The sequence below is a fragment of the Taudactylus pleione genome, unplaced genomic scaffold, assembly GCF_031769625.1.
Source record: "Taudactylus pleione unplaced genomic scaffold, aTauple2 ptg000082l, whole genome shotgun sequence".
Taxonomy (NCBI): Eukaryota; Metazoa; Chordata; class Amphibia; order Anura; family Myobatrachidae; genus Taudactylus; species Taudactylus pleione.
This window is the reverse complement of record NW_028284484.1, coordinates 1,882,800-1,896,006: the sequence shown is the minus strand read 5'-3', so window position 1 is coordinate 1,896,006 and position 13,207 is coordinate 1,882,800.

Sequence of the window (13,207 nt, the reverse complement as noted above, 5' to 3'; positions counted from 1 at the left end):
TGCCGCAGAATCAACAGAAAATTTGTACCTTCTTGGGAATGTGTGGATACTGTAGAATGTGGATCCCAGGTTTTTCTATTTTGGCCTTGCCTTTACAGGAATTAGTCTCTTCCTCAAAGCCCGATTGTGTCATACACACAGAGGAAACAGAGCAGGGTTTTCTTAATCTTAAGGATAGTCTGACAAAAGCTCCTGCATTGGGAATAACTGATTATGAAAAACCTTTTGATTTGTAATGTACGGAAGCCGATGGTTGTGCTGCAGGTGTCCTTACACGAAAACATGGTGATGCCAGTAGGCCCGTAGCATACTACAGTGCCCAATTGGACACTGTGGCAAGATCACTCCCCACTTGTTTGAGAAGTGTAGCAGCTACCGCTTTATTGGTGAGTAAAAGTGAGGACGTAGTATTGGGTCATGATATGATTGTCTACACTCCCCATGCTGTATCTGCTCTGTTGAACTCAGCTCAAACCAGACACGTCTCTTCGGCTAGGTTTACCAAATGGGAACTAGCTCTAATCGCACCTGCAAACATCACTGTTAAACGTTGCAGCACGCTGAATCCAGCAACGTATTTAGCATATGTACATGATGTACAAAGGGTGGAAGGAGGCAAGTTGCTGGTGGGAGGTGAGTTCAGCGGACACAAAGATACGCACGATTGTATGGAATATCTGAATCAGACCTTTACTGCTAGACCTGATATACATGACACACCTTTAGAGAATGTGGATGTGACTTTTTATACGGATGGGAGTTGTCAAAGACAAACAGACACAGGTGAATTATATACAGGTTATGCTGTTGTAAATGACACAGACATCATAGAAGCTAAACCTCTTGGTCCTCCTCACTCAGCGCAGGTGGCAGAGTTAGTAGCACTAACTAGAGCATGTGAACTGGCAGCAGGCAAATCTGCTAACATTTACACTGACTCGAGGTACGCGTTCGGGGTGGTGCACGATTTTGGGGCTCTATGGTGTCTGAGAAATTTTATGACAGCAGCAGGCACACCAGTTGCACATTCCCAACACATAAAACATCTTTTAGAAGCAATCCAACTGCCCAAAGCGGTGGCAGTAATTAAATGTAAAGCTCATACATGTGAGGATGATCCGGTGTCACTGGGCAACAACAGAGCCGATGAAGCTGCAAAATGGGCAGCAGGGTTAAAAATGTTTTCTCCACTGAAAAAATGATGTCTTTCCAAACAATTGATTTGCTGAAATTAATTGAGATGCAAAATTTGTGTTCAATTCAGGAAAAATCCATTTGGAAGTCCAAGGGATGTGGGCAAGAGACCTCTGGGCTCTGGAGGGACGGACAAGGTAAACCAGTAGCCCCCAAGGCATATTACCCCAGCCTGGCTGAGGCAGCACACGATCTGACTCATCTGGAAAACAAGGTATGTGCAAGTTGGTGAGAGCATACTGCTGCGCACCAGGTTTTTCTTCACAAGCAGAAAAGATAGCAATGTCCTGTCTGACCTACTTAAGGAAGAACATAGGAAAAGCGATCCCTACCGAACAGTCCCACATTCCACCGACTGATGGACCTTTCCAGGTGATACAAACTGATTTCATCCAATTACCACCCTGCAGGAATCTTAAGTATGTATTAGTGTGCATTGATGTATTTTCTAATTGGGTTGAGGCCTACCCAGCGGCCACTAATACTGCTGCATTTACCGCCAAGAAAATAGTTCAGGAATTTGTATGCAGGTACGGTATCCCTAAAATCATTGAGAGTGACAGTGGTACTCATTTCGCAGGTGATGTTTTTCAAAATATGTGTAAGCTGATGGGTATTAATAGCTGACTTCACACCCCTACCGACCACAAGCCAGTGCCAAGGTAGAGAGGATGAACGGGACTATTAAAAATAAGTTAAGTAAAATCATGGCAGAGACTGGACTAGGGTGGCCAGAAGCATTACCTTTGGTCCTACATAGCATAAGGACCACTCCTAGACCCCCTCTAAATCTGTCCCAATTTGAAATACTGTTGGGTAGACAACCTCATTTGATTATAAGTCCACAGGAAGACTTGAAGGGTAACAACGAGGTAACTGTAAAGTATCTTATATCAATGAGTAAGCAGTTAAATCAACAGCAGCAGAAACTGAAATTGTTGTCCCATGATATGCCTGAAACTAACTGTCATGATGTTGAACCAGGAGAATATGTTATGATCAGAAATTTCTCGTGATCAGGTTGTTTGACTGATCGGTGGGAAGGTCCGTACCAGGTGCTGCTGACAAGTACTACATCTTTGAAGGTGGCTGAGAGAGATACCTGGGTCCATTCCACTCACTGCAAAAAGGTCAATCAACCGGTGGAGAAACAAGTCGGAGACAAGGCTGATAGCGTAGACCTGTCACTCGCGAGCTTGTTCCAGGAGGATTGAAAAGGTCGTAGTGAGATACCTGAACTAAGAGAAATTTGCAGGTCTTGTTGTGACAATGGACGGGCCTGCTGTGTTCATTTTCATATTCTCTTTTAGAGTGTTCACCATCCTGGTCGGTTCGGGAATATCCAGTGTCTGTGATGGGAGACCGATTGAGGAAATGGGAGCTGATGGCAGTGCTGATGGAGTGGAGTCAGGAGGAGTGCAATGCCAATCAGGGGAGTGTCTGACCAATCTTAGTACTGTTATTGTTAAGAGAGCTGTCATTCCGGATACTCGGGGATGGTGTGGAGGTTTATCGTCTGAAGATTCCTGCATTTGTGAGTTTTGTGGGTCCTTAGTTGTTGAGAACTGTATCCAACAGTGCCAACCTAAATATAACCCGTACTGGGGTGGGTATCCTTTAGAGGATTATCATAGCATGGTAGGCAAAGTGTTAAATCAAACTGATTGCTGGGTGTGTTCACATGTGCCACAGGGACAGCATAATGTAGGGTTGGTGCCATTTCCGCTGAATATCACAGAAATTTTAGAATTACAAAAAGGGAAAACATTGGATGGCAAATTTCTCTCATCCAAACCACCTCATTTCAAACTATATCAATTCCAAGTAGATAGATCACTTTTGTGTTTAAACATAACCAACTGCAATAAACCCGGGAGTTGGGAAGTGACGGGGAATAATCAGACGATGACCTTCTCACAAAGAGCTGATAATGAGTCCATAAACCATGATCTGTTACGCTCAATTAAATCTATTGGGAAACATTTTAGGTATCGGTATACATTGAGTTCCACCAAAGAAATTATTGGTAAGGTGCCAGATGGTTATTGTGTTAAAATAATACAGCCAGAAATTTGCATGTACCAGATGGAAGACCCAGAAATAGGATTGTTTGCAAGGAAAATGTGCTTAATGATAATGATGCATACCATTCCTTATGTTCTCCCTGATAATATATATTTTATATGTGGAAGAAAAGCGTATAAGTGGCTCTCCCCGAGTTCCGAAGGTTTGTGTTACCTGGGAAGAATAGTCCCAGAAGTTATGACCCTCACACATGTTGAAATGCTTGGTATACATAAAAACACACCGTCACCATATCTTCACACACAATATGAACACAGAGGCAAACGAAATATGATACCTGGTGACGTGCACAAAGCCACTGAGTTAATTAGTGAGACAACTGGCTTTCAAGTTTTAGTCGCATTGGATCCCACCAGGATCGCTCAGTGTACATTAAACTTTAGATATATTCAGGAACTTGCTAAATTGATAGATAATATCACCGAGATGTACTATGACACATTCAGGTATACAGGGAGAGAATTGCAAGCGTACAAGAAAGAACTGGTGCAACACAGGCTAGTTTTAAATGATTTAACTGCTGTTACTGGAGGGTATTGCGTAACGTTGGCCACCCAATTTGGAGTCAAATGTTGCACCTATGTCACCAATGATACCAGCGACCCCAAGGAGGTGATAGACTGGAAGATGGATGAAATTCTGCAGCTAAAATGGGAGTTTCGTAAGAACCATAACGCTTCAGTGGCTGAAGTAAGGGAGAAGATAGAAGGATGGGTTTCATGGCTGAACCCAGTGAAATCGTTCTCAGGTCTAGGGGAATGGGTCCAGGAAATGATCGCCAGTATAGGCAAATTCTTAATCCTTATACTGATTGTCATCATAATAATTGGCATATGTGTTCGGTGTGTTCCTATTGTGTTGAAGTGTGGAAAATGTAAAAATAGAGTAAAACGAAAGAACGAAATTATGATGGTGGTCAGTATGAATACCGAGGTAAATACAGAACTGCATTACAACCTTGAACTAGGAAATACCATCATTTAATGTATTATATTTAGATATGTATAGAATGTATTATTGAAATGTTATTTTTAAAAACACCTCAGATAATGTAAAGTCTCAATTCCCCTTCAAGACTGCCTTTATAGGACTGGTGTATCCCCACTCCTTTCACATGATCTTCCAAGATCTGCGGTGTGCGTATAATAGTAGTTTTATGTCCCCACTCAGAGACACATTATTGATGGATTAAGAACCACCTTGTGGCATCCCATAATAACACTAAATAGTATATAAATGTAAGCCTAAATTATATTTTAAAATCAGATTGTGATAGCATGTTGTTCGCTATCAAAGGGTGGACTGTCGAAGCTGGATTATTGGCTGAGACAAGATCAGTTTAAAATTGAATCACAGCGACACCATCTTGCGACTGGCCGCAAGACGCCATCTTGGAAATGAGATTGCAAGACGCCATTTTGCGAATGGCCACCTAAGCGCCATTTTAGATAAACTCACACTTTAGTACATGTGGCGATATTACTATTAGCATCATGCGATTGCATCTGTGACCATCGCCATAAGTTACGGCGATTCACCAAAAGCACATTTCATGACTTTATGTAGTTTGGGTGCTCTGGATAAAGTGTATATTATTATAATTCCCCTAAAGGATATATTTCAGAAATGGCTGTACAGTATGTCAAAATTGGATTGCATTAGCTAAACAGAGCAAATGGCCACGTGACAACTAGTCTGTGAAGACAAGCTTCATGGACATAACGTCTGCTCTCACTCCAGGTGGCCCTGCTCGAATACAGCAAGAGGGTTGTTCATTACATTAGCAGGCTTCCTACAATAAAATACCTTCAAAGCCAAGAGTGTTATCTGAGGTTTGGGTCTTGTAGCTGTGCTAATTTGCATTTACACAAGAACCTGGGAGAACAAAGGACTGTACTTTTGAGCCTGGGAAGGGTGGGGGCTGCTGAGAGAGGGGGGGTGTGGAACTATAAGGCTCAGCATTCCACACTGTTAGGTGTTCACTTAGTTTCAGTGACATTTAAGTGCACCATTTCTCATACACACATTAATACGCACAATTGCGCTGTTAACTAGTCACATATTAGCGAATGCATAAGATCCTGTATGAAAACGCTGTTTATTAGCTTCATGCGCACGCATCTGCCCCAAAGATAACTAGCGTATTTACATCACACCCCACATACGTACATATTACATATTCACATAAAAGGTTTAATAAGCTTTAAGGTATAAGATTCAAGTATGCACATTTACTATAATTGCTATGAAATAAAGATTATTTGGTAACTAAGGTTTTATACATAAGTAAGCCGTGATTGGTATTGTACTGATGTGTACTCTTTCAACAGTATTCCGGTACCATCGGTGTGGAGATCGCATCATGCATTCTCAACTTATGGACTGCAGAGACTTCAAGCAACAAAATGTACATAATATGAACAACTGTTAGGATGTTGCATGAGGCAGGAAACCAGAGACCCCCAGTTGTTAGAGGCTGGGTTGTGTCTATTTGAATCAACCTGTTAAATGCCTTGTAACATATGCCCTCTCCTTTAGGACCAATGGTATTAGCAACAAACTTCTCTATTGTGTTGTTTATTTCTGGGGGATATAAATATATGTGCTGACCCTGGGTTCCTAGTCTTTGTGCTGAATGCTGATTGATGAGGGGTTTCTTGCTGATGCCTAACATCTGGACCAGAGAGCGCTGCATATGTATAATTGTACTTGGGTCTGTATAATCTCTTTGCGCTAAGATTATATGAGGATCATAGCGTGTAACTGCTGTACTTTTACTTGAATAATACTTTGTGCTTTGGAACCACATGTTCTAGGTCTGGAGTCTTTATTTACTGGATGACTGCGTACGCAAATTAGTGTCATCCTTAGAGGTTTATAGGAAGGATATTAGAATGTATAGGCAGGGGTATATAGAGGTTCAAAGGCAGAAACCTTAGAAGCTAACTTCGATATCGATGGAGTGGAGTTGGGGGAAGGAGCTCTGAACCAATCGGGGGAGTATCTGACCAAACCCAGTACAGTAATTGCTAAGAGATCTGTCATGCCTGAAACTCGGAGACAGTGTGAAGGTCTATCGTCTGAGGATTATTGTCTGTGTGAGTTTTGTGAGTTGGTGAGCTGCCCCCACTCGCGTTTGCTCCAGGCTGACAAGGTACGCTCCTGCCAGGGCACCTCTAGCACATATCCGGGCAACAGTGAAGCAGACTGTGCGGGCCTTGGCTACTGCAGAGCCAGGGTCACCCTTATCCTTACCCCACAGACCAGGCCATCCGGATTCAAGTGCCTTTTAGGACTGACACTTATTTGTATATTGGACTATACTATTCATTCTAGCCTGATGTTTACAGGATAAGAACAGTACATGGTACATCAAGAATAATGTACCACTACAGCACTTATCTTTTAAGTTATATGGTCAATTATTTTTATACCACAAGACTCTGCTATTTTAGACATTAACAAATAATTGCAAATCGATTGGAATATCACCCCCCCCTTTTTTTTTTTTTTGCTACATAAACAACTGTATCATCCTCACTTGTCCACTTTCCTTCCCCTTCCTTATGTATCACGTGCAAGTTTCTGCTCATTGTATCTATATTCATTGATATATTGCATATAGAGTGTCATGCCACGATTAGTTCCACTGAGTTAGTGGATTGCGCTGGATGTATCCAATTAAGTTGAATTTCATTTTATTATTTACCCATTGTTGATACTGCACATTTTATTTTGTTTATTTCATTTTATTTATTTTAATTAGTGTACACTTGAACTGCTCTGTTTGAACTGTACTTAAAATTAAACGTACTTTTATGCTCTTGACTGATCAGTTATTGTCATTTTATATATCCCATTCATCTTATTAATGGTTTTTCATTGATCGATGTGGGGAACCACGACATACATAGATTTATACTGTGTAGAATAATATACAGTTGATTATTTGTGAGCGCTCGTTGGTCTAAGCTTTATGCTTGCTTATTTATGTGTTGACTTTTGGGTTGAGTGGTGACCCGACCATTTATCTGCTCCCATTTATATTACCAAGTTCTGTTGATTAGAGCGCACATACCCTAATTTTTCTATTAATGATTATGATGTTTTCTATCCCTTATGTTCTCCCCGATGATGTATATTTTATATGTGGAAGAAAAGCGTATAAGTAGCTCTCTCTGAGTTCTGAAGGTTTATGTTATTTGGGAAGGATACTTCCAGAGGTTATGACCCTTACACATGGTGAAATGCTTGGTATCCATAAAAACACACCATCTCCATATTTTCATACGCATTATGAACACTAGTGACCCCAGGGAGGTTATAGACCAGAAGATGGATGAAATTCTAGAGTGTGCCTGGGAATTTCGAAAGAACCATAATGCTTCACTGATTGAAGTTGAGGAAAAGGTAGAAGAGTGGTTCACTTGGTTGAACCCTGTGAAATGGTTCTCCGGTCTAGGAGAGTGGGCCCAGGAACTGGCTGTTACTGTGGGTAAACTCCTGATCCTTATACTGATTGTCATCTTAGTAATTGGCTTATGTGTCAGTTGTGTTCATAATGTATTGAAGTGTGGAAAATGTACAAGGGCGAACAGAGAAAACGAGATGATGGTGATGAGCAATAATATTATGAACACCAAGGTCAAGGAAGAACTGTATTACAATCCTGAATTAGAATGTACCATCAGATGATGTATAGATTTAGCCATGCATAAAATGTATTATGAAATGTTATTTTAAACATCTTAAATAATGTAAGTCCCTATCCCCTTCAAGACTTCCTTTATAGGTTAGGTACATCCCCACATCTTTCCCATGATCTTCCAAGATCCGCGGTGTGCATATAAGGGTCGTTTTATGTCCCTCCCAGAGACACATTATTGATTTAATGACCACATTGTGCCATCCCATAATATAACATTAAACAATATCCCATAATGTAAGACTAAAAATAAAAAAAATAAGACCAGAGTGTGATAGAGTGTCATTTGCTATCAAAGGGTGGACTGTCGAAACAGGCCGGATGCTTGGCTGAGACCTAAGTTGTAAAATTAGAATATCGAGCGATGCCATTTTAGGTTGCCTCTGACAACGCCATCTTGCGTCGTCAGCATGAAACCATGGTGTGTGATGCTAATATGCTATTATTAGCATCATGCGATCGCATTACCACTGCATACTGTTTAAAATCCTATCATACCCCATATGCACGGATACACATATAAATATATATATTTAAAGACTTCATATATTCAGTGATGACAGACTTGTCTTGTAGACATGTCTGTGACAAATAATCAAGAATACACAAAGGTACTGTGAGTGTTTACTTCAAATATATACAAAGTATGTCTGTGGCAATTGAAATGTAACCCAGACACTGATATGCACAATTGTCCATTCAGTGTCCTAAATGTGGATTTATAAACAATTGCCAGACGTGTAGCTATTGTTCACAAATGTAGGCCTTGTATCCAATGCTGATGTATTTAAGTAGAACTAACAGTTGTATTAGGAGAGCCTTTTGTTAAAATTATCAGATTGTTTGCCAAAGCTTGCTCCATCTATGAACAGGACAAAACCCCATTGTCTGTCAGTCTTTTAGTTGAGGCAGAAGTAAAATAAATAATAACCAGTTTGAGGATATATGTGTGTGTGTGTGTGTGTGTGTGTGTGTGTGTGTGTGTATATATATATATATATATATAGTCCACGTTGTGCCGGCACTCACCAATAATCCAAATACCACTCCGGTGCCCGTCTAGTATATACACAATGTCCACCCAAAAAGGAGACGGCACTCAGAGATTTTGCAAAAAGGTAATGTATTCCATAAAGGCCAACAGGCCGGGCGACGTTTCGAGGTTTGACCCTCGTTTTCAAGCCCACAACATCGTGATAAGGACACACAAACATAGACATTACTTACCCCCTTAAGTACCATGGTACTGGGTCTCACACATCACGCAGCGGGGCCGAGTGGTCTGGCGCCCGGAAGTGACGTCTGACCCACTTCCGGTTCGTGCGTTCCTGATACAAGCAAACCTCGTCAAGACAGGAGCGGGGGGCGTACTCACCGTCCGTTCTGTCAGATCGCAGTCCCGGGCACCGTCTCCAGCCTGGAACCCATCCGCGAGCTGTGGACACAGTCACATGGTTAAACTAACATCCAAAAAACCCAAACAGTTAACGAAGAATACGACACATACATAATAACATGACATCAATTCTCATAAGTCAAAAACATAATTGGTTAAATCACAGGTTATCATGCTACCCATAGATATAAGTTACAAAATATTCCAATTGATTTTCTCGTTCAGACCATTAGGTCGAATAGTGTCCAATCTCAGGATCCATTGCGCTTCTCTATTTAATAACACCTTCGCACGGTCCCCGCCTCTAAGTGACTCCTTTACATGATCGATAATTAAATATTGAAGCGCCGATAAAGGATGGCCAAAGTCCTTAAAGTGGCGAGCCTCCGGTTGGTCTGAGTCCCTGCCAGCCAATGCCATTTTTATCGAAGAACAATGTAATGCCATTCTTTCTCGAAATTGGCGGATGGTTTGGCCTATGTAATAAAGGCCACAAGGGCACATGATGATATATATCACAAACGAAGAGGTACATGTCAGCACATGGTTAATTTTGTAACTCTTTTCTGAGTGAGGATGCTTAAACATATTGCTGTTAATCAGGTATTTACATGTCACGCAATTTGTGCATCTGTAGCACCCAGGAGGCTTAACATATACATTAGGCACCACAGGAATGTTTCTGCCAGTGATATCTGTATGGACAAGTAGGTCACGTAGGTTGCAGCCCCGTCTGAACGCCGCCAAAGGTCTACAATTTTTGAACACCGGTAAATCTTTATCGGTAGCGACAATCGGCCACAGAGCCTTAGTTGCTCTCTTGATGATTGGACTTGCCGTGGTGAAGTCACTACTCCATGGTATCACGTGCTGAGTGGTTCTGTTTTTTGGTTCCAGTAAATCCTCACGTTTTAGTTACATCAATTGTTGTTTTTGTTCCAACAATGTGTTTACATTATATCCTCTAATTGCAAATTTATTAATCTGATCATCTAGTGCTGCAGGTATTTTACTGATATCACTTGTGATTCTGGCCACTCTCATCATCTGAGAGAGTGGCAGGCCTCGTTTTAGAGCTTCCGGATGATGGCTAGAGGACATCAATAGTGTGTTCCTATCAGTGTTTTTAGTAAACACTTCAGTATGTATTTTTCCATTATGGACTCTGATGGTAACATCCAAAAAATGTGCCATTTCTGAATCATACGTGTATGTGAATTTAATAGGAGAGGCAGAGCTATTGATATTTTGCATAACTGCCTTTAGTCTGTCGGCACCCCCCGTCCATAGCATAAATACATCATCGATGTAACGGGTAAAAAGCATAATGTGATCCTTGATGTTGATGTTATTAGTGAAGAGGTCTTTTTCCTGGGCGAACATATATATGTTCGCATATGATGGTGCTACCGGGGACCCCATAGCACATCCGCGATTTTGTAAGAAGAATGCCCCATCATATAAAAAATAATTTTTGAACAAAGTCATTTCCAGGAGTGACAAAAAAATCTTATGGTCAAAGATGGAGACTGGCAGGTGCTCCTGTAAGAAATCCTTCATGACTCGTAATCCCTCTACATGTGGAATTGAGGTATAGAGACTACACACGTCCAAGCAACATAGCAAGGTATCCTGTGGAATTTCTTCAATTTCCAAAAGTAATTTTAAAAAATTGGTTGTATCTTTAAGAAAGGTAGTTTCTAATGGTAACAAAGGTTGCAGAACACAATCAAGTAGTTTTGCTACAGGATGGAACAGGGAGTCACACGCCGAAATTATCGGCCTCCCTGGTGGTCTAGTGGGATCCTTGTGAATTTTTGGCAAGGTATACAGGATCGGGACTTTCGGGTATTCCGGGCATAGCACTTTCAGTGCTTTCTCTGTGATGTTACCTTCATCAACCGCTATAATTAAAAGGTCTCGTAACTCCTGTTGGTACCTAGCTGTAGGATCTTTAGATAACTTGATATATACCTCAGGTTCACTCAATTGGCGTGATATCTCAGCTCTATAATCCTCAATATTTTGTACCACAATAGCACCCCCCTTATCTGCTGGGCGTATTATCACATCTTGATATCCCCTCAAATTTTTAAGTGCTTGCCGTTCTCCAGGTGTTAAATTGGGGCGTATCTGATACGGGGTGCTAATAAATCTTGTCACGGAATCATCTAGCAATCGAGAAAAGGTTCTCAAAGAGGCATTAGTCGATACTGGGTCAAATTTTGATCGTACAGATGATTTGAGGAATTGATCCATCGGAGATTCAGTACTCAGTGATGGTTTATTTTGAAAAAATTCTTTTAACCGTAATTTACGGGAGAACTGGTGTCTTTTTTCCAATTGAAGTTATTATGGTGGTTCGTTGGTACGAAGGATAACCCCTTCTTTAAAACTTGTAGTTCGCTAACTGAGAGTTGCCTAGTCGAGAGATTGAATACTAAGTGATCGTCTTTTTCGGGCATTGGATGTTAGTTTAACCATGTGACTGTGTCCACAGCTCGCGGATGGGTTCCAGGCTGGAGACGGTGCCCGGGACTGCGATCTGACAGAACGGACGGTGAGTACGCCCCCCGCTCTTGTCTTGACGAGGTTTGCTTGTATCAGGAAGAGTTCCTGGTCAGCATCCATCGGTTGCCAGGTGACGGTGGAACGCACGAACCGGAAGGAACGCACGAACCGGAAGTGGGTCAGACGTCACTTCCGGGCGCCAGACCACTCGGCCCCGCTGCGTGATGTGTGAGACCCAGTACCATGGTACTTAAGGGGGTAAGTAATGTCTATGTTTGTGTGTCCTTATCACGATGTTGTGGGCTTGAAAACAAGGGTCAAACCTCGAAACGTCGCCCGGCCTGTTGGCCTTTATGGAATACATTACCTGAGTGCCGTCTCCTTTTTGGGTGGACATTATATATATATATATACACTAAACTGAAACACTGTTTATTTCCAGATATCTGAACCTATCAGCGAGGGAGTCACATCTTGCGTTCGATGGTTATGGAATATAGGAAATTATTGGTTAGAATGTATACACTGTAATGTAGTGTCTCTATCTAATTTAAATAAATTAAAGAACGACAATGTAATCTGGAGAATTGGTACATACCCCTAGTGAACTGTCCTATGAACTACAGCGTACTACAGAGACCAAGATCAAGAACCAAAGGAATTATGTTTGTCTATCTACATTGTTGTTATCATGATCTGTTAGGGTATATAGCCTGTGTCCTGGTCCCAGTTAGTAGCCATTCTCTTGGATGACCACAGACCTCTGGATTGATGACTGTAACTGGGACCGGTGTGCTTGCGTAATGTATCGACTGTACCTTATTTCTGTATAATCCTTTGCGCTAATTGTATTTAGATCACAGCATGTAACTAAATGCTTTTCATGCCAATAATAACTTTTGTGCTTTGGAACCACACTCAAAGTCTGGAAAGCGATTATTTCATATGCGTATGCTACGCTAAGCAGCGCCATTTAGGTATATAGATAATTTCAGAGGCTCTATGGGGTGTAAACAAAAACAAGCGAGGTTTTCCTGCCAGATAACCAGCGTTACATCAGTGTACAAGGTCCTGATAAAACTTGCTGCTAACTGAATCTCCCCAAAGTATACAATATACATTAGTTGTCCATGCTCAAGATACAGTAGAGGCCCTATCATGCCAATTATACTGTGGACTCTGGGGGTCATTTAATCTTGGATGCAAAGCCCTTTGTAGAGTGTAAATGTGGTGTAATGTTGTGTCGGCAGTGGTGTATATATAATGGGTGTAGTCTGTGCAGGGCACACGGGCCCCCGGGTCCAGGGGGGGCCCAA